Genomic DNA, 22,128 nt, shown 5'->3' with positions numbered 1-22,128 from the left:
AGTTCTCAGACTGCAAGTTCGTCCACTGGAGGTGGCGTTGAACCTCCACGGCCTCAGGAGACCATGACTGAGGAGCCGTCACATGCCGGGCCCTGGAAGAGCAGCTGTGGGTGGTGTGAGAAAGTGGAAAACATAATCTCAGCTCCGAAGGACCTTGCTGGAGAGAGACAGGCAAGTTTTAATCATGACACAAATCGAACAAAAATGTGACAATACCAAAAATGTTCTGAGTAGGTACGTGATTTACTAGAGGCAAGCAGAGACCAGAAAATATCTTGAGGAAAAGATATTAGAGAGAATATGCATTTCAAAAGCTATAATCTGCACATGGTAGCAGGCACCTCTGTTCACGTGAACAAAAGCAAGTTCACTGGCCTAATGTTTGGTCAAGAGAGCTCGGTATTGTGAAATTTAGCTTGTGTTTTTATGGATACCAGTCTGTGTGGTTGGTCTGTAGCTTTCATTTTGGGTGCTATCATTTTGTCAGTGTTTGAGGGATATATGTATCAACTTTCAGAAAAACACAAGACAACACAGTAGGCTTGGGAGAGGAAGAGACATGGGCACGTAGAGGTCAGGTGAAAAAACTATGGTCTATTAGAGTTCTCCAGAGAAAGTGAATCAAGGTGACATCTATCCTTCCTCTATCTACTGTCTATTAATCATCTATGCTAAGGAATTATGATGTGATTATGGATACTTGTAATTCCAAAATCTGCAGGTAGGTAGATCGGAAGACTAGGGACACAGAAGAGTAGATGCTGCAGTTGCGTCTGAGGCTGCCTGCTAGAAGATCCTTATACCTCAGGGAAGGTCAGTCTTCTATTAAGGCCATCTGCTTTATGAAGGGCCATCTGCTTTATTCAGAGTCCACTAGCTTAAGTGTTAATATCATCTAAAATACCTACACAGGAACATCTAGAATAATGTTTGCCCAAATATTTGGTACCTTGGCCTAGCCAAGTCAACATGTGTAATTAACCATCATCCACAGCAAAATTCTCTTTGTAGGCATGGACTGGGTTACCCAGTACCATGGAGACTTGCAAGAAATCTTTCAATCAGAAATCAAGTCCTGACCGGCCACATCTCAGTCACTTCCCCTCTACAGCAGGGTGAGGAGAGGGAGACGCTGGTCCCTTCATTTCCGTAGGAGTCCAGCAGTACCTCTATCAAGGAAGGAGTTTCCTTTAAAGGGGAGCAGGCTGCTTAGTGGAAGAAAGATTTTGGACAAGAGAATAACAAATATCTGCTTTACTTATTTTTTGTGTGATCTCATGTTTCAAAAGCTCCTTGTGAGCCAGGCGTGGTGGTATACCCCTGTAATCCCAGCACTAGGAAGGCTGAGGCAGGAGGATCATTCGAGGCCAGCCTCGGCTACAAAGTGAGCTCAAGGCCAGACTGAGCTCACTGCAAGACTCTGTCTCAAAAAAGACAAAAAAAAGCAAGCTTCTTGTGTGTGACCTGTTTCTTCATTGAATCCTCAGAAGTTGTTATTTACCTGTTTATTAGTTTAACTTCCTCCACTGGAATATAAGTTTAATGAAGACAGGAATCTTGTTGTTGCTATTGTCCATCACTGTTACCTGTGGTATCAGAATCCTGCCTGACATAGAGTGGGTGTTTAATGTACAGTTTTAAGTAAATACAGTTCATACCATGAACAAATGTTTGACTATGGTAATGCATACTTTATAAAAAATATAGGTTATAGATCCTGCCTGACTTTACCTACTTGCTACTATGATAGAAAAACAAAATTTAAAAATATGGCTTTCAAAAATTTCATTTTTATATTTTAACTCCATAGAACTAAACAATTTAACAGGAAGACTTCATCCACAGCATAGACATCAAGCAAACAAGAATTTTCTGGTTTTATTTTAAAAATAAAAGTATAAAATGCAAGTTTATTCCCTATTTATGGGCCTTTGTCTTACACTTTATAGCCTTAGCTAATCTTTTCTACTTTTCTGTTTCCCATCTCTCCTGCACTATTAGCTGCATACTGGGGAATATTTATTAAATTTTCCAAGTGTAATCCACACCAAGGAGAAAGCTGTTTTTTGTCTCATAAAAAAGGAAAAGACTCTGCAAGATACTGATGAAGCTTTTCCCAGATGATCAGTTTTTCACTAAAGAATTTAAAAAAATATTTTTCCGAGGCAGAGATTTCCACATTCAAATATTCCGCTGTGGCTAGTGAAGGTTCTCCCCGCCCTTGCATGGACGATATTCGACGAGTAATAACCTAATAATGCGCACACTGAGTTTCCTTGGCAAAAGGCCACAACATGAGCATCTCTTAGGTGACACTTACGCGGCAAAATGTACTTCTTAGCGTTTGGATGCTGTTTACCCAGGATGACCGAAACCTTTGTTTTGTAGAGCCGTTGACCTCCTGCTCTCCTGATGAATTTCCTCCGCTGATCAATTGCTGCGTGACGAATTACTCCAACTCACATTGAGGGTGGGACAGCAGCCCTTTTGCTCTGGGCCATGACGGCAGTCAGGAGCTCAGACAAGGGCTCTGGCAGGGACACGTCTCTGTTCGTCACTGTCTGGAACCTAAGCTGGGACAAATCAACCAGCTGAGGGTAGCTGGGATGGGTGGGGCTGGAATCGTCTGCGGGCTCAAGGTCTGGGGGCGGGAGTCATCTGGAGGGACTGTGTCTGGCACTTGGGCTCAGCTGACAGAATGACTGATAGACTGGGCCTAACGGGGACTGTGAACCATGGTGCCTAGCAGTGGCCTTTTCAAGTGGCTTCAGTTTTTCATAGCATGATGGCTGGGTTCCCAGGGGGGGCGCCCCAAGAATGAGTGCTCAGTCATTTTGAATCCCAGATAATTCTTTTCATGGAGGCACGAGGCATAGGCATGGTGTAATCAAACATGGGTATGAATCTCTGCTTAAAGAACTGAGGTAAGTTTTCTCTTTTCTTCTTTTCCTTCTTTATTAATAGCTTCTTTGAGCTTCAGAATTTTCATCTGTGTAGGGAGAATCTGGCAAAAGAGAAGGTAAATTTTATTTCCCACCGTGAAATGAACTATAGTCATCCTTCAATATCTGGTCCAGGGATAAATTCCAGGACCCCTAAGGAAACTAAAATCTGTGGATACTCAAGTCCCTTAGGAAAAACACTGTAGTATTTGCATATAACCTGTGCAATCCTCCTATATATTTTAAACCATCCTTAGACTACTTATAAAATGTAAAAACTATGCAAATAGTTGTCATGTCCTATTGTTTAGAGAAGAATGACAAGGAGAAGTCCACACGCATTCAGTGAAGATGCATTTTTGGTTGCTGTTGAATGTTTTCTATCCATGACTGACTGAATCTGCAGATGAAGAACCCACAGACCTGGAGGGCTATTTGGGAATAATATAAGCAGGCTACTTTTGTAATTTTGCATAAGGAGCTCAGAAGACTTTTGGGATGAAAGGAACTGCAGCTCTCCATTGTTCCTTGTGATTCCAATTTTCCTGTGATTCTAAGTTAGTAAACTTATCAGAGTGGACCTAGCAAAGTCCAGTGACCAGTAGAGCTGACAGGACTTGCGAAAATAGAATATGGATATGCTTGCAGAGTGGACCTGTGGGCTGCTGGAAGGATGCAGGTTTGTGCCTTGGAAGCATTTTTGTATGTGAATCACTGGGACGGGCTGTGAGGCCTGTGAGGCGGAGCCTGGGAATCTTGAACTGAGTCCCTTCTGCCGAACCTTGCATTTGGAAGGAGAAGGGCAGGTCCGTCTTTTCTTGACAGAGCATGAGGATGGGGAGCTTGGTGGCAGAAATATGAGCCTGGACTAAGCGGGGTTGATGCCCCCCGGTAGTGGAGGAGAAGCCCTTCCAGCTGCCCAGTCTGACTGATGAGCGGCCTCCACTCAGGAGGCAGCACCAGGAGCGCTGGATAACTCTGGAGTATGAACTTCCAGTGTCAGTTATGGAATCCTGCAGGCTTCAGATGGCACTGCTGAGTCACAGCTCCAGAAACACCCACAGCCATGGGCCTTTGAGCCCTGGATACCGGGAGAAAACCCCGAGAGGTGATGGGGGTGGGAAGTGACCGGTGGAGGTGAGAGTCCTGTGCTGTGGGGCCCTCAGGCTTCCACAAGGGGCCGTAGTTTTTCAACAAAACAAAAATAACCTCATTCGTTGTTATAAAAATATAGCATAAAAATGAGTGAACATATAAAGTACCTAGCACAGAACTTCACCTAGGGACTGGGGATTTAGCTCAGCGGCAGAGTGCCTGTCTGGCAAGCTCAAGGTCACGAGTTCGATTCCCGGTACCGGCAGAAAAACAAAAACAAAACCAAAAAAAAAAAAGAACTTCGCCTATAGTAAGAACTCAGTTAACCAGGTTTTCTTCCTGCTTTTTATAATCTGTGATCTTTCTCCTTCCTTACAGGTGAAAGCTGTCAGATATACCTGATTTTTTAAAAAAACTCTTTCTCCTTTATCTGCTGTTTGTGACTTTGAACTAGTCTCTCAACCTTTCTGAGACTTTTGGTTATTAAACGGTTAAAAAAGTGCTTTTCACTAGTTTAGTAAAACTGAAGTTATAAGAAGTGAATAGCATCGTATTTGAGTCTCTTTCTAAATCTTTTTCTTATCTTCTTGTTCCTGTTTCAAAAAAAAAAAAAAAAAAAAAAAATCCCAGGTCCATTTTGCCATTCCAACTTCCCGGGGAATTTCAGCTGCATTCCTCTATGATTTTCCTGACTGGCATAGGCCTGAACAAGTACATCTTTGGGACCACCTATATTTCCTAGGCTGAAATTCCCCAAATCTCCTTCAATAAACACTCAAGAAGCCGTCATTGTTTCCTTTCTGTATCTAGGGACGATATAACTGTCTGCAGATTCTGGAGTGTGTCTCTTTGCAGCCCACTGCGTTTATGTTCACCAGTCAGCTCCTGACTGAGGCTGCCCGGTTCAGCTCCTGACTGAGGCTCACCCGGGTTCCCCCGTCTCGATGGCAGAGGTAGGCACCATCTTCCAAGACCTAGGACAGTCAGGTACCCCACAGGGGACCTGCGCGTTCTCACCACGCACCACGGTCAGTCTTAACTGGGTGACCAGAGCAGAAAGCCCGAGGGCTCAGCCTAGTCTCAGTGAGTCTCTGGCCCTGACTCTGTACCGGAGAGTCTCCTCGGATTGAGAACTCCGCTCCAGATCCGTGCCCCGTGATGCTAGGAGATCCGCGCCGACCTCTGAATTCTCCATCTAATCCGCTGGGTAGTGTGAGGGCTTTCCGTTCTAGCAAGTTGGACGAGACTCATTCCGCAGCATGCAGTGCTGCGGGCGGAACGCAGCCTCCTTTGCTGCGGTTCCTGTCCCAATGCAGCTCCCCGGAGTCAGTGCAAAGCACCGACGTAGCAAGGAGCCTTTTATTTTGTTGTTGACTTTAAAGGAGAATTTTCTAAGTATTGAAAGAAGCAGCGGTGCATGCGAGGTGTTAGAATAGCATTGGCTAAAAGATGCTGCCTCCCTGCCTTGTATTGTGAACAATTTCATTATCCGGGACTATTATCTCGATTCCTTCTCTATACACAGAGCTCAGGCTGGAAGGACAGATTACCACACACGCGCACACGCGCACGCAGAGAGAATCAGGGAGAAAACCTGTCTACCTTCCTTAATCCCTGCGTATTCTGACATTAGGAGTTAGAGAAGGTTGTGCTGCTAAAACAACAGCGCATGATCTAAGGCCAGTCCCTTTTGTAAATCGTTCTAGAATGCAGATATGTTAGTAGTCACCAGCTGACGCTCGGTTAGGAGACCACAGAGGAGCCAAATGTAATTTTGCACTTTTCAAAGGGGGAATTGGAACAGTGACACCCAGATACCGTTGGTTAATGGATCCTCCAGTGTACCAGGAGATTCTGACCTTGTCTGGCTCTCAGGAGAGCAAGCAGGGATCTCCGGATGACAGAATCAGTGCGTAAAAACACACCAGTGGGCGGAAGGAATGATCTAACTCTCACTAGATTAAAGCAGATGGTGATCACTATCTACATTTGAGGGGTCGGGGATATAGCTCAGTGGCACAAGCGCCTGCCTGGCAAGTGTCAGGTCCAAAAAAATCTACATTTGAGTCCAAGAATTCATCCTCAGGGGGGCTGGGCAGATAAGTCTCAGCAGCGGTGCGTATGACAAAGTCTTTTGGGCCCAAAGGGTGACAACATGGGCGCATAGAGTGTATACATGTCTGAACATTCGCTTTTTAGTTGAAAAACATTTGAATCATTATGAGGAAAGCTCAAACCCAAATTTTTGCATATGACAGTTAAAAATTAGTTTGGGTAATTTAGCCTGAGTATTGGTAGTTTGGTATGTGTAACAGCGTTGTATTTTATACCAGTGGTTCTGAGTTCCAGTTCTGGTCCATCCATCAGTGAAATGTGGGAAAGCCTGCTGGGACTGGCTCACACCAGCGTCAGAGAGTGGACCGTGAGCCTCTCTTCCAACTTTTTGTTTTGTTTTGCTTTTGAAAACAGATCTTGCCTTGTAGTTCAGATGGACCTGGAACTGGCTGTGTAGCCAAGGCTGGCCTCAGACTCCTGGTGATCGTCCTGCCTCAGCTTCCTGAGTGCTGAGATCACAGGTGTGTGCCTGGGCCTTTCCTCCCAACTTTGCAAAGGGTTCATGCTGCAGTCTTGAAACTGGCAAGAGTAGAAGTACTTACACGTGAGGAGACAGCAAATGTCACCAAGTGGCAAGTAGCATGGCGGGCTCTGTATTCCCTCTGGAAAGCCCGTTATTAAACTGTTATTGGTAGAGCCATATCAAAGAATATATACTTTTATGGGAATTCCAATATATACAACAGACAAAAGGGACACATGCCATACTTGCTTGGGTTCCCCCCTCACCACTCCGTATCCTGCTCCCACGAAAGGCCCTAAAGGCAACTGCAGTACCCTACAATACCATGGGAGTTAAAACCTCCGGAAAAATGATCCCTTTTGCTCACACTATGATTGCATTCTGTTAATTCTTATTTTAATCTCCCTAGATCTAGAAACACAGCCCTAAAGCAGCAGGATTTCCCTGTTCTGTGAGACTGCTTTCAAACGGCATGTCAGAGGAATCAGTTTGGGCACACTGGAAATCTGATTCCTGTACATACAAGAAGAAATGTGCACGGCGAACAGCGAGTGTCCTCACGTTCTAAGCACTCTTAACGGAGCTGTGTTTCCTCTTGTTGAGATACAGGGCCAGGTCCATGTTAGTCCTAAGTGTATAGGTTGGGAACATGTTCTAAGGCTTTCCATTAACATATTACCTTTCTTCTCCTCTGTTAGACTAAAAATGTGATGCTCTGAGCGAATAAGGCGGAGTATAAGGTTCTGATGTGTCGCTCTGGGAAGGCTGAAACAGGATAGGGCCCTGAGGAAGGGGGGGGCACCGATGCGGTTCTGCACAAGGAGACACCTCGTCCGCTTGCTTTTATGTGCTGTGTGCCTGTTTGCTGACGTTCCTGAAATTGTCGCCAGGAGGCTCACGTAGGCTGTGGCCGCTGAGCAGCGGCCCAGGCACTGCACACGAAATACCCCGGTGGGCCCCAGCGTCCCCAGGTTTCTGAGTGTCCTCAAGGCAGAGAATAAGGAACACAAGCGATGTGAGTGCCGCACACCTGTCAGGTCAAGCCCGCTTTTCATCGCGGCCTGTGGCATTCCTTTCCTTCTCAAAAACCCGCGCGATTTCTTGTGCATATGTTTTGATTTGGACACTTCGGCGAGGGCTCCTCCGCGCTCTGAGCCGTGACTTCCTTGACTCGCCTTCCCACGTCCCCTGGAATTGCAAGGAGTTCTTTTTCTTCCTGGAGCCTTCTACTTCTCTCCCGCCGTTTCCCTCGGATGGGCTCCCCTCCTGAGCAAGGGGGCTGGAGTCCCAGCCGGCGGGGCCCGTCCTTATCTCTCCCCACAGTCCTTCCTGTCCCTCCCTTGCCAAGCTGCCCTCCTCACTCTGCCTTTCGGCCGGGAGCTGCTCTGGCCTCGCCCGTTCTGCCTGCTGCGTGCGGCGTCCAGACCCCTCCCAATCAGCACCGGCGCAGGCTCGCTCTTTCCTCTGCCTAATTCCTTCCCCGTCTGCCGCTGTTTAGCCTGCTACATTGTCTTACTCTAGCAGGGGCTAAATATCTACTTCTTCCCTTCCACTCGCAGTCTTCTCTCTTAAATTATTCAAGGTAAAGATTTTTAAAAACGTATTTGCATTGGAACTACGTCACCTTACAGATACCGAGTACCCATCGCGGGATGGAGCGCAGGGCCTGGGAGGTCTCTGTCATAACAAGCAGTGAGTGCTGTCTTTGGCTTCTTCTCAAACCCAAACAATTTTTAAAATCTCCAAATAATTGACAAAAATCAACTAAGACTTATGAAAAGTAAATATATTCCCTTCTTAAGACAGCATCAAAAGAAGTCATGCATAGGGACTTGGCTGATTTTATTGACCCGATCCACAAGGCCAACAAAGGCAAGCATCTGACAGCAACTGTGCAAGGCACAGGAACTTTATCTGCAGAACTCTTTACTATTTTCCAAAGCCTTCCTGTTTCTAGGGCACAGAGACAATGCAGACCAAAATGTTCTTTTAGGGTGAGTCTCTAGTCCTTAGTAAAACCCACCTTCAAAGACAAAAGTTCCCACTGGCTCCCGCCATAATAGCTCTGTTTCAGAAGGGAGGCATTACCAAACAGAAAATCAACTAATGATCAAGGGACCTGGACAGACTGTTTTCTAAGGAGAGAAGGAGAGAGAGACAGAGAGATACAGAGAGAGACAGAGAGACAGAGAGAGAGACAGAGAGACAGAGAGAGACAGAGAGACAGAGAGACAGAGAGAGATAGAGAGAGAGACAGAGAGAGAGACAGAGAGAGACAGAGAGAGACAGAGAGAAAAAGACAGAGAGACAGACAGAGAGAGAGCGAGAGAGCGAGCTGAGGTCAAAGAGTAAATCGAAGCTGCTCTTTAAACTAAAATGTTCAGGGCCTGTAAAATAGGTGTCCTTTGAGATAGCTTTCTCTGTCACCCAGAGATCAGCTCTCTCCACAGCATCTCAGGATGAAGGTATTTTCTACAGGTTGCGGAAAAGACCTTTGCTGCAGACACTGGGTAGGCCATGCCCTTATATATATCTTCCTGGAAGAGCACGATTTCTGATTTTCCAAGGATGCGGGTATGTGGTCTTAACGGAATGCCTGTCTTTGATAACTTCATAGCTGAGCGCTCATCCTCCAAGGGTTCAGGAGCCTCTAACTGGGGAGGAAAATGAGTCCCAGGATTGCAAAGAGAAAAGCAAAACACACTTACCTCTTCCTGATACTGACAACAGATATCCCTACAGAGGTGAACTGTGGAAACCCATCCCACAGCCTCCAGCTGAGTATTTAGACACACTAACGGTGCAAGTGGCAAGCCAAAACTAAATAAATAAGTAGATAAATCTGTTCTCCAAACTGGTCTACAATGAGAGCTCAACCCATCTTATAACTGCCAACCAAGCCAGGGGAGGAATACAAGAAGCTGCTTGAGAAATAAAAGATGTTCCATCAAAGAAACCCCAAATATAAAGGCTTCCCAATCTTTGCACACTCTCAATGTAAACCTATGATCATTTTGACAGCACACACACACACATGCGCACACACACACACACACACACACAGCATAAGCGGCCAACACACAAGAGATGACGTGCATGTCACCATCCAGAATCCAGTCAAAACCTTCAGGGATGCCATGAGAGAAAGGCAAACTCTTGCCTGCTTCCGGTGACCTTGCCGGGGGGGGGGGGCGATTTTGATGTGGAGAGAGATAGCTGAACCCTCCCAACCTGCTATGTGTGAGATGCCGAGTTCTCACAGTCTTAAAACAGCGAGGAATGAACTTGCAAACCAAAAGAGGAAGTTAGGAGAGTTTTGTTGGGAATAAGGAGAAGAATAGTAGCTCTTGGATTTCCAGGAGGAGTCTCATGTGGGGTGGCCGCCAAGGCTCTTTGTTAGGGGTAATTCATACAGAAAAATCACAACATGGGCACAATCTGGGTCAAACTACAGTCCACCTATAGGACTGCAATAGTTGCTTAGCTAATGCTGATCCAGGAGGGGAGTGAGTCATGCAGCAAGGGTAGATGGAAAGAACAAAGGAATTCTGGGAACGGGTGGGGAGGGTGTGGGTCCAGATGTTCTGGTCACTCACCTGTGTGTCTGGCGCCTAGCTGGACCCACTGGACCAGGTGGTGCTGGTTACAGTTTAATCTCCAGCTGCAGTTTACCTCGAAGCCTTGGCCGTTGTGACTGAACCCGCAGGTCTGGCCCTCTCCAAATTTATGCCAGTCACACACTCGGTGTCTTACTTTTTTGTGCTGACTTCCTTAATCTGTCTGTGACTGCATATTAATTTCTATCTAAGTTAGCTGTCTATGGTGCTTTTACCACACGGTGTCATTTTGTAGCTTTTTTGGGAAAACCCGTTACTTCTGCCCAAACAAAAACCCTGGATTCATCAGGCTCACTTTTCAAATCTGATGATCTGACACCTAGTGTTAATTTCCAGTACTGCTCACTCCTTCAAGTGTGAAACCTATGTATTGTCTCCATTTTTTAGTCCACTGAGTGACTGTATAATTTATGACACACATTCAGTCTACAATTTGATCTCAGGATAGACTTAGCTTGCCTACTGATGTTCAAAATGCCAAGGGGACTTGAAGCCAGGAAGCTGGATTCTAGCTGTGGTCCAACTTAAGCTCCTGTAACCTGTGAATTATTTTCTTCTGCAAGTCTGAATGGTTCCATAGGTCAAATGAAAGTGATGAAATATTTAATTTATCTTTAGGACTTTTCAACTCTATCTCACAATGAAGCTTTTATTTTTTGAGATAGGGTCTTGTTATGCAGTCAGGGCCAGGGTCAGCTGGCTTTGAACTCATGACAATCCTCCTGCCTCAGCCTCCTGAGTGCTGGGATTACAGGTGTATGTCACCATGCCTGGCCAACAGTGAGTTTTTTTCAAGCAATAGCTTTATATGCTAATTCTATTTTGAACCTTGGAATATGTTTACCCAGTAAGCTATAGAAGAAACACATGTTCATTGGGGGTGTATTGGCTATTCTTTCACTAAGATAAATTACATCACCAGCTGTGACTCAGAAAATAGGCCTTTGATGATTTGTAGTACACAACCCGAGGGAGCAGGGACGGCGAACCTTTGAGAGACCAAGCACCCAAGCTGCAACCTCAAACCCACTTATGTATTACGAAGGGCCAGCCCTAAATACTGATGTTTTAGGTCAGAAAAGAACAAGGCATATACTTGGCTCGCGTGCTGACGAGAGGGCCCAGCATGCCTGCTGCAGCTCACAGGCCCTCGGCTGGCCACCACTGCTACCGAACGTCTGCTGCGGTGAAAATCTTGTGTCTCGTGCTGTCCAGAACTCCAGCCACATGTGGCTACGTAGCACTCGGAATGTGGCTCTTGAGACCAAGCTAAGTCCCAGTTTTACTTAGTGAGATGGATTTAGCTTATGCAGTCACATACAGCCAGGGGGTTCAATCGCAGAGTATGCAAGCATGGGGATTTCTGGGTGAATCTGGGGCTGTATTCACTAATATACTTAATTTACTTCATATACTTATTGGCTTTACATTAGTGTTTTCTTTCACATAGCTTCATTTTTTTCCTGAATTCACTTTATAAGTACGTTAGAGCTTAATCCATAGTTGTGTTTTCTCTTATGATTTCAACCATGTAGGTCTGGTTTAATTGGATTTAGATAAAGTAAAGATGAATTTTCTGGTTCACAAACAAGGATTTAAACATGAAAAGCTTTGGGAACATGTTGTCATGCTTATTCAAGGTGGATTTCAAAGCCTGCACGTTACTTTCCTAAGTTAATCTTCTGCATTGGAGAGTTTAGTTTTTTTTTTTTTAAGCCGAGTATCTTGAGATGTAGAGATGTACTATTTCCTATTTATTATGGTGCCCCAAAAGATAAGGTATTTAGATAATTTTCTAAAATGTTATTTTATTCAAAATTTAGTTTCCTTAACACCCAGCCTCCCAGATGCTCTGGGATTCTGAATACTAGAAATCTCATCCCATCTTATTCATTCCAAGTTACTCATCATCAAGCAGACAAGTTTTTGTGCTTTGCCGTTGAAGTTAACACCTCTCACCAAGGTCTTTCATTAGCAAATAACCTGTGGTGGTTTCTACCGGCTTTATCAAAGAGACTTGAACTGCTACTACCAGGCAAGCAATCGGCTTTGGCGATAATATACGTGGGCATACCATCCAGCGCACATTCACACACACAGCACACAATCCTGTAAGCCATGAGGTGCCTGGGACTGACTTATCACTTTGAAAGCATCTCTCCTGGTGAGGTGCCTAAGCATGGCCAGACTGGCCCCGCAGGAGGAAATGTGACTTGTAAAGGTCGGTTATAATACCTATCGCTAATGTTTTCTACAACGAGCCTACTGTACCTCCACCTTCTGTTTTATTATAAAATAACTGTGTCTCCCCCAAAAAGAATGTCACTCTTTTGTGACATTTGTATACAAAATGCTTCTAAATTGTTACTTTGATGTGTATTTTATATATTGTGCTCTAGAGGAACAACACATAGAGAACTTAACTAATTTGGTTTTTTACAATATTATACACAAAAAATGATATTGATGATCGTGATCTAAAAGCACCATGAAACTCTACACTATCTTTTGAAATGAAGATTTGCTTTTTAACGAGAAAACTGTGAACTGATTGGGTTTAGAGCCTTAAAAATTAGTTTCAGTTACTGCATGTAATTGTACATTAATGTGGAATGCATACATTCAGAACGCGTGATTAGAGGCATCTATCACTTCGGAAGCTCCATGCGCCTGCTTTGATTCCACTGCGTGAAGTTACGGGTTTCCTGCACGTCTTGGCCATATCAAAGAACCACATTTTGAAAATAATTGTATTAGTCACAAAGCAGTGATTTTTCCTTCAGCAGAGCGACAAAGCGTACTCTGCGATGGGAAATGCGTATTCCTTAGAAGTGTTCCCAGACCACAGTATTTTTGTACTTATATATTCTACTAATCCATTCCTTAATCCATTCAGTGCTTCTCTTTCTTTTAAAAGTTGACATTCTGATTTGCTTTCACGTCACAGGTCCTTCCTCAGCTCTTCCACGTCCTTGGTCCTAAAGTGGCTTAGTTACGTCTATATTACAAATTCCAGCAGGTGGCAGTCTCTGCCCTGAAATGCAAGGAACGTTCTCTTCAGCAAGCGTTTCTGCGTGAGATTGAAAGTGAACATAAAGCTACCGCTTTATTTTCAACCTTAGACATAGCGGAACATGCATCTGCTTGTTGTTTCAGTATTTTAAACAAGGTTTTGGCGTGTAAAACAAGGGAAATAATTTACTTAAGACATCCACAAATGTGGGAGTAATAGAGGCCATCAGCCACTTTTCTGTAAGTTCTCTTGGTAGGTTAGAGGGGGCCCCTGCGGTTTGCAGCTGGGGTTCTGCCCTTTAAATGTAACCAGAAACGCACTAGATGACCTTTGGTCCTCCCACAAAGCTCCCTTTTACTTTGAGAACGGTTTATGGGGGACATAGGAAGCATCACTGCTATGGTTCGGACCTGGGACGACCCCGAAGCCCGTGTGCTGAAGGCTGGTCCCCAGGCTGACAGCTGGCGGGAGGTCTTCGGGGGCCCCGCCGCCCCTTTCCCTCCCGTGCGCTTCCTGGGCATGAGGGTGGTGCTTCTGTCCGCCATGTGCAACCACCAGGATGTGTGGCCACGGGGACAAACCAACGGGCCCAACCCAGAACGACGGAGAGCTCCAAATTTCTGAGTCAAAACAGTGTTGGTAAATATTGAACAACCCTGGTTGTTATCCAGTGTTCTAGTGCGATCTGTCAGAATGAAGAGTTTGGCAAGAAAGACAGACAGACAGAGAGGGAAAGACAGACAGACAGACAGAGAGAGGATGAGATTGAATGATAACAGTGTTTTCTCCTAAGAGATCAGAGGTCGAGGGGCATTTGGGCCTTGGCAGGTGTTCGCGTGCACCTCAGAAGACTTGAGCCAGGTAAAGGACTTCTCCCACCCTACTTCAGAGCGGAGAGGAAGAAGAGTCATTGTTTCTAAGAGCCATGCACGGAACTTTGTCAGGCCAGAAATAAGCAAGTCCGAGGAGGCCGGAGGTCGGAAGGCCGCAGTGAGGGGAAGTCACCGAGAGACTTTTCCGGACCGGAGGACTCGGAAGGTACCGGGTGAGGTCGTGGACTGTTCGAAACCGGGAAACAGGCAGCAGGATGCAGGTGAGCCGGTCGAGGACAGCAGGAGGGGCGAGAGGAGGTTTTCCCATTCACCCTCTGCTCAGCTCCAGATGCCCCGCGCCCCTCTGCTGGTTACTAGGTTGTCATCTTCTTGATCCTCAGGTCCCAGTCGCACAGTAAGTACTTCCTCAGTGCGCAGGGAAATGGCTGGTAATGCAGAGAAAGTTCACGTTCCAAGCCCAAGAACTGGAAGATTCACAACACGCGGTAACTGCAGCCACGGTTGTGGCAGCATGCGGAGAGCTCTCCGTGGGAGGGTCGTCGTGGCCCACGGCCAGGAGCCAGGAGCGCAAGGTGAGAATTTAAGAAGCGGCCCGGACAATCTCACCTCGGGGTGGTAGCCACCAACCTTGAAGACAGGCCGTTTGTACTGTCGTGTGGATAGCAGCGTCATTCCCAGTGGTCAAGAGCAGCACAAATGTCCGCGGACGGATGGACGGATGGATGGACGGATGGACGGATGGACGGACGAACAACATCAGGAAACACAGCCAGTGGAATATTCAGCGTTAAAAAGGAACGACTTCCTGACACATGCCAAGGGAGAAAAGCCCCTCATGAAAGGGACAAATACCGAATGAATCCACTTGGGTGGGGCACCCAGATTAAACAAACCCGAAACAGAACATAGAGCGGTCACTGTTAGGGAGGGGAGGGACACGTGTTTAATGGGTGTAGAGCTTAAGAGCAGGTTAATTAGTTCACAAGGTAAAAGGTTTTGGAGACCACGTGTTCAACGATGTGAATGCACTTGACGCTACTAACATGTACATGTAAAATACGTAGGAACGTGAATTTTATGTTAGTGTATCTTACACCTAGAAGAAATATTCAGAAGACAAGTGAAGAAAAAAGATAGGTATAGAATGGAGCAACAGGGCAGAGGCCTTCAGCTTGCGCCTGCGTCTTTCTTTTCCCGGAGGCTGAGAGCTCCGCCTCGAGTCCAGTTTTGTTTTGACCTTAGAGGCTGAAGCATTTTTAATCGATCTTCGTGCTCCCCAGGCCAGTTTGGCCTTGATCTTCCAATGCGGCCGCCCTGCGTTTCTGATCTGTAAATAGGACGTTGCGTCTTTGGAGAGGAGGCTGCCCGATGCCTCCAGGGCTGTGGTCCTTCCCTGCCCCTGCAGGTGTTTCTCTTTTACTACCTTTCCCCGGAGAGGGCATGAAACGTGGGCTCCACCTTCCTGCCAGTTGAAATCTCTAAAGGTAACTCCTGCTTGCGTTGATTTCCTGGGCTATCTGATCCAATTAAGGTGACCATAATGTCTCAGATTACCTAGGACTGCCCCAGTTTTAGGACTCGGAGCCTGGGAGATGCCTCAACAGTCCTGGGCAAATTGGGCCAGTGGATCACCCTGTCTGCTACTACCCCCTATTCCTCAGCACCCGACCTTTCAGTAACTGTGTCATGGCCCTTGGCAGAGGCAGAGGGCAGCCAGGCCAGGGTGCCGAGCACACAGCCTGGAGCTTGACGCAGTGCTGGAGTCAGACCTCAGCAACTTGCTGCTGGTGGACGCAGAGGCCGAGGGAAAGCTAAATATCCGGGAGGCACTGGAGATCGGTGCTGGGAACTTGGTGGTGTGGGCTGAGAGTTAAAAACTGTGCTGAGAGTTTTACTTCATTGAACTCATTTCATTCTTCTGCTCTTACGAAGTAAACATTATGATAATCTTTTTTATTAATAGCCTTTCCTGTTGGTCGATGTAATACCTGACACAATTTAAAGGAGGAAAAATTTAATTTAGCTCACAGTTTAGGGCAGGCAGTCCAATTCCAATGGGTCCTAGGCAGGACCATCGTGACGGAAGGGTGTGCAGAGCGGCCTTGTTTGGGTGCCCAGGCAGCAGAACATGGGAAGAGTGCCAGAGAGGAATGGGAGAGGGGCCTTGCGGACTGCCCACGGCCTCGCTCTGCGACCCACCAGGTGCGCCCAGGAGTGTGCCCTGCCGGTCTGTGGGGCACTGTCTCTCTCTCTCTCTCTCTTCCCTTCCTTCCCTTCCTTCCCTTCCTTCTCTTCCTCGCTCTTTCTTTCTTTCTTTCTTTCTTTCTTTCTTTCTTTCTTTCTTTCTTTCTCTCTTTCTTCTTTCTTTCTTTCTTCCTTTCATCCTCCCTTCTTTCTGTCTCTCTTGGTCTTTTTCTTTTCGGAATACAAAACTCTTTACTGACAAGAAAGAATAAGAAACTTAGGAGCACTCATCCCTATCAGGAGAGACACCAGCAACCCTAACAATGACAAATTTTTCTTTTGCAATGTCTAGCTAATTCGTGAAATTTAAACCCAAGCACAGTAATCATGCCCTAGTGCGTGTGCCTCTAATTCACAATCACACGCTTCTGCTTTAAAAACTCTTCATGCGCCTGGGTTAATCATTAACCCTCACAGGGAAGTTTAGTAATAGCTACCAAATATTTAGCCAAATTAAAAGCATCTATCAAAAAACAGTGAAATTTAAAATATTTACCAAATTTACTTGTTCTTTGAACCAGCAAAACCAAAAAGGAAATTGTTTGTAGGATTTTAACACACACACACACACACACACACGCATGCATGAAATGTATTTACATACATGCAAAATTGCAGAGAAGATTGTTTGTTGCTGAAACATTCGTAAGAGCAAAATATTGTGCACTAGCTGACAGCCATAAATCCATTAAAATAATTCACTCAGTGAAAGGTCATACAGCTTTACAAGGAGCACACGCTTGCACAGCGAGTGGAGGAATGTCTAAGACATGCTATTTCTTGTTTGTTTCTTTCTGGTTTTGATTGTTTATCTGTGCGTGTTTGCAGTGTGCAATGACTGTTTTCCTTGTGGGAAGTCGGTATGTGTACATAACGTGTCTCAGTTCTCTTTTCATCCTTTCTCCTTCTCCCCACTCCCCCCATCTCTTGATCCCTTTCCTGTTTGAACAAGATCTACCTCTGTACTTCCTAGTAGCTGCCTTTTATTTTGCTCTTTATTTATGTTTTGGGTTTTTATAGAAAAGAACCCATGCAGCCCTTCCATGAGTGCGTCTGATTTATTTCACCTAACGTTATAGTTCCGGGTGCATCCGTTAACTTACGTTTATTTTTCTTTGGCAGCATATTACTCCAGGGCGTGTAGATCCTATATTTTCTCTATCTCTTCGTCTGTTGGTAGTAATGGAGGCCAATTCCAGGAGTTAGCTTTTGAACTGTGCATCTATAAGTGCGTGTGCGTGCATCACTGTGATATGTTATCTTTAACTCTTTTCAGGAGACACCTAGAAGGAGCCTAGCTGAATCCAGTGGAATTTCTAGTTTTGGCTTTCTGAGGAACCTGCATCGCGATTCCCATGGGGTTATCCTAGTTTACATTTCCACCAACAGTGTCAAATGTTCCTTTTATCCTGCAGCTTCATCAGTATTTGTTGCCATTTGATTTCTGGACGATAGTCACTCTCTCTGGAGTAGGTGGGATCTCAGTGTCACTTTATTTCCCATTTCTGTAATGGCCACTGCCATCGGACATTATTCATGTGTTTATTGGCCATTTATTCCTCTTCTGAGAAATGTCTATTCATTTCCGTTGCCCATTTTCCTTACTGGAGCTTTTATCTTGGGAGGGGGGTCTATTTTTTTGAGTCCTGTATGTATTCTAGATATCTTCTGTCTGAGAAGTAGCTAGCGCTTTTTTCCATTCTGGAGGTCACTTTGTTGCTTGCTTCCTTCTCCTTGGAGAAGATTTTATTTTGCTATGATCCCGTTCGCTGATTCTTGGCACTATTTCTTGTGCCATTTGGTTTCTGTTTGAGAAGTCCTTGCCTATGCCTGTCTCTTCAAGAGTTTCACCAGTTAATGCGAGGTAATACTCTTATTGATTTGCATATGCTGAACCATCCTTGCATCCCTGGGATGAATCCTACCTGGTCATGATGTATGACCTTTTTGATGATTTTTTGAATTATGTTTGCCAATATCTTGTTGAGGATTTTTTTTTTTTTTGCATCTATGTTTATGAAAGAGATTGGCTTATAGTTCTCTTTTTTTTGGTTGGATCTTTGTCTGACTTTGGAATAAGGGTAATATGCATGGTATAATTTTGATTCTTTTGTATTAATTGCCTTATGGCTCATATGTGGTCTGTTTTGGCCACAGTTCCATGTGCTGCAGAGAAGAATGTGTATTCTGTTATTACTGGCTAGAACACTCTGTAGGTATGTATTAAATGCATTTATTTGAAAGTTCAACTTTCTCTGATTTTTTTTGTTGATTTTCTATCTAGTAGATCTATTTATGACAGTGGGGTACTGAGGTTCCCTACTACAATTGTGTTGATGTTTATGTGATATTTTTGTCCAGTAGTTCTGTTTTGCGAAGTTGGGTGCACCATTGTTCACTGTGTGAATGTTTATAGCTGTTATTTTTCCCTGTTGAATTCTTCCCTTACCAAGTTCCTGCCAACTTGAACCATCAATGGTATGTGCATGACTGTCCCATCGCCTGACTTGAGCCCCTGGTTAGTTAGTTGACATCAGACGATAGAATTCAGATCAGAGACATTGGGCAGGGAGACATGTTAGGCCCCTGTTGTTAATGTGGTAACTAATATGTAGTAACCTTCTTTCCCTCTTCTGATCGATTTTGGTGTAAGCTCCACTTTTCCTGAAAATAGGATAGCTCTTCCTTCTTTTGTCCAGGTTCCTGTTGCATGAAATATTGTTTTCCATCTTTGATTTTTAGTCTATGAATTTCTGTTTGGGTTAAATGTGTTTCTTGTATATAGCATACTGTTGGATTTTGTTTCTTGATCCATTCTTCCAATCTGTGTCTTCTGACTGGGGAATTGAGACCGCCCACATTAAGAGTTATTACTGAAATGTATTGACTTACTCCTGTTGTTACATCATTTCTGGTGCTACTCCCTTACTTTTCCTTCAATGTAACTTTTGGTTGTATTCATTCTATTAGACTTCTTTTGGCATTGTTCACTTCACTGTCTCTTCCTAGGATACCTTTGAGAATTTCTGGAGTGCTGGTTTGGTAGTCATGAATTTCTTTAGGAGATTTTCATCATGGAAATATCTTATTTCTCCAACAATTTTGAAAGGTAGTTTTGCAAGGTATTATTGGTCTGGGTTGGAAGTCGTTTTCTTTTAGGGCTTGAAACACTTCACTCTGAACTCTCACAGCCTCTGTGGTTTATGTTGAGAAGCACGCTATAATTCTAATGGATTTTCCTTTATAAGTGATTCATTGCTTTTCTCTAACAGTTGTTAATATTTTGTTCTTGAGTCAGACTTCTGAGATTTTGGCTTAGATGTGTCACCGTTCTTTTCTGATCGTGGCTCTTGTTCTATATGCATCATTCATCTCTATGTTAAATTCTTTTCCCGTATTTGGAAAGACTTCTACTATTTTTGTAAATAGGGTTTTATGCTATTTGAGCTATCTTCTGATTTTTCACTAATGCCAATTAATCTGAATTAGTTTTCTTTGTGTCATGCAGCAGCTGCTGGACTCATTTTTCATGTTCCTTATTGTTTTAACGTATCTTTCAGTAACTGGTCGTTGACAACAGCTTCACGTTGTTGTCCTCACGTTGGTTGCTTCTGCTGCCCATACTTTCAATGGAATTTTGAATCTCCTGAATTCCATTTGGTACCTTTTCAAGGACTCTAATCTTTTCTATACTGGACATTTATATTTTGTATCTTTTTTGTAGCTCAGCTAGCTTTTTGTTAGTGTCTTCTGTAGACTCACTGATTGTTTTGTTTGTTAGGTCCATTATCTTTTTGATTATCAAATTCTGTTCATAGAGCTTTTGTTCTAGAGCTTTTGTAGCTTGCTTCTCCAAACTAGTTCTAATTGCCTCCAAAACCACATGGTCAGGGTATCATCACAGAAATGACTCCACTTCTGTGGTACCAGTTTTCTGTATTATTTAGCTTTCCTATTGTTGGTCATAGTACCTGACACAACTGGAAAGAGGAAAAGTTTAATGTAGCTCACAGTTTGGGGGTATTCAGTACATAGCCATCTAGCTCCTAGGCAGGAACACTGTGGCAGAAATGTGTGGCATAGTAAACTGCTTAGATCATGGCAGCTCAGGAAGCATGTTGAATGCAAGAGTCGTGGCATCAGGAAAGCTTCAGCCCAGATTTTAGGAGAAGGCCTGGGAGACTGGGAAATGTGCTCAAGAGGGCAGTGTGTGAAGCTGTAAGTGTGAAGGCAAAGCTGCAGTGGAGACTCCAGGAGTTTGGAGAAGCCAGGGGCATGGATTGTCGGAGGAAAGCTGCAAGTAGTGAGCAGAGCTGGCCCAAGAGAGATGGCATGGGAACTACAACCACCAGCAGTGCCATGGGGTAGAACTGCCCAAGCCCTTTGGAGTTCACGTTTTGCCACAGATTGTACCAGATGCTGAACACGGAACTGAGAGATTTAATGTTTTCCCTTCTAGATTTGCTCTCATTTCCTTCTGTGCTCCTATTTGTACCTTTTGGAACGGGATATTTACTTTATGCGATTGTATGTTAAAAGTGTTTAACTTCCTTTTCACTTGTATAGGAGAGTGTAGCTAAGGGTTTGCCTGAAGTCTCAGAGGAGATGTTAGACTTGAACTTTTAAGCAATGCTAAAACTGTTAGGACTTTGGCAACTCCTGGAGATGAACTACATACCTTTTGCATAAGGAAGGGATGTGCATGAGCCTTTGGGGAACCAGTGGCAGAATATTACGGCTTGAGTCTAGGTGTCCGCTCAAAGCCTCATGCAGTCACAGGTGGGGCTTTTCAGAGGTGGCTGGATCTACACTGTGTGATTCTGAGATTAAGTATGTGATACTGGGATTAATACCGTGTGATTACTGAATTAGTCTACTGTTGTTTTGGCGCAGTTCTGGGCGTGGGGAATGGGAAGGCCCAGCCTGAGTGTGAGTGCTGCCTGGCCTAAGGGCCTGTATTCTGTATAGAATATAAGGGACAGAAAGAGGGCTGCTGCGGCCACGCTTGTCCCTCACTGCTGCTGCTTTGCTGCCTTGCTGCCTTCTGCCTGGCATGGGCCGTTTCCCCTCTGCCATGCCACCCTGCCTGGCAGCCAGTCACCTCTGAACTGAAACCTCTGCACACTGTGAGCTACGATAAACTTTTCCTCCTTTAGCCTTGAGTGTTGGATATTTTGTCCCAGCAAGTAGAAAAATAACTAAGACAGATGGTAAAGGTATATAATCCTTGGGGAAGTATACATTAATAATATATACTTGTGTGAGTTATCTATAAGCCTGTGTATTATAACTGGGCAGGATAATATGTACTCTCCCCAAGATGATTGTAAACTGCATGAATCACAAAAATATACTAATAAAATAAAATAAACAACAAAATGGTAATTGGGCAGGGAATTGTTATTGTCACAAAGAACTGTAACCAGGTTATTTGACAGTAGAGACATCCACACTTGAATAGGACCATTCAACTATCATTAACAATGGTGTTTAAGCAAGAACCAATTGAGGTTATCTCCCACCTCCACGAACACCACCAAGAGATCTGGGTTAAGTGATTCCTGGGAGCAGAATCTTGTATCATGGCCTGGAAATGGGCTGCTTATGAGCCAGAAAACCAGATCTTTGAAAGTTTTATGTTACCTAAGTTGACTAAGATTCTAGTTGCTGTCAGTTGCTGCAGGAATTTCAAGAAACCTCATTCTTCCTTCATATTCAAGTTTTAAAAAGCATATAATTGAGGCAGGAGATTAGGGATGGCAGGCTGGCTGAGAAAAAAAGACACAAACTGTCAGTCACGAAGATC

Source organism: Chinchilla lanigera, unplaced genomic scaffold (genome assembly GCF_000276665.1).
Source record: "Chinchilla lanigera isolate Chin_1 unplaced genomic scaffold, ChiLan1.0 scaffold00031, whole genome shotgun sequence".
Taxonomy (NCBI): Eukaryota; Metazoa; Chordata; class Mammalia; order Rodentia; family Chinchillidae; genus Chinchilla; species Chinchilla lanigera.
The sequence above is the reverse complement of the archived record's forward strand: the minus strand, read 5'-3'. Positions refer to the sequence as shown.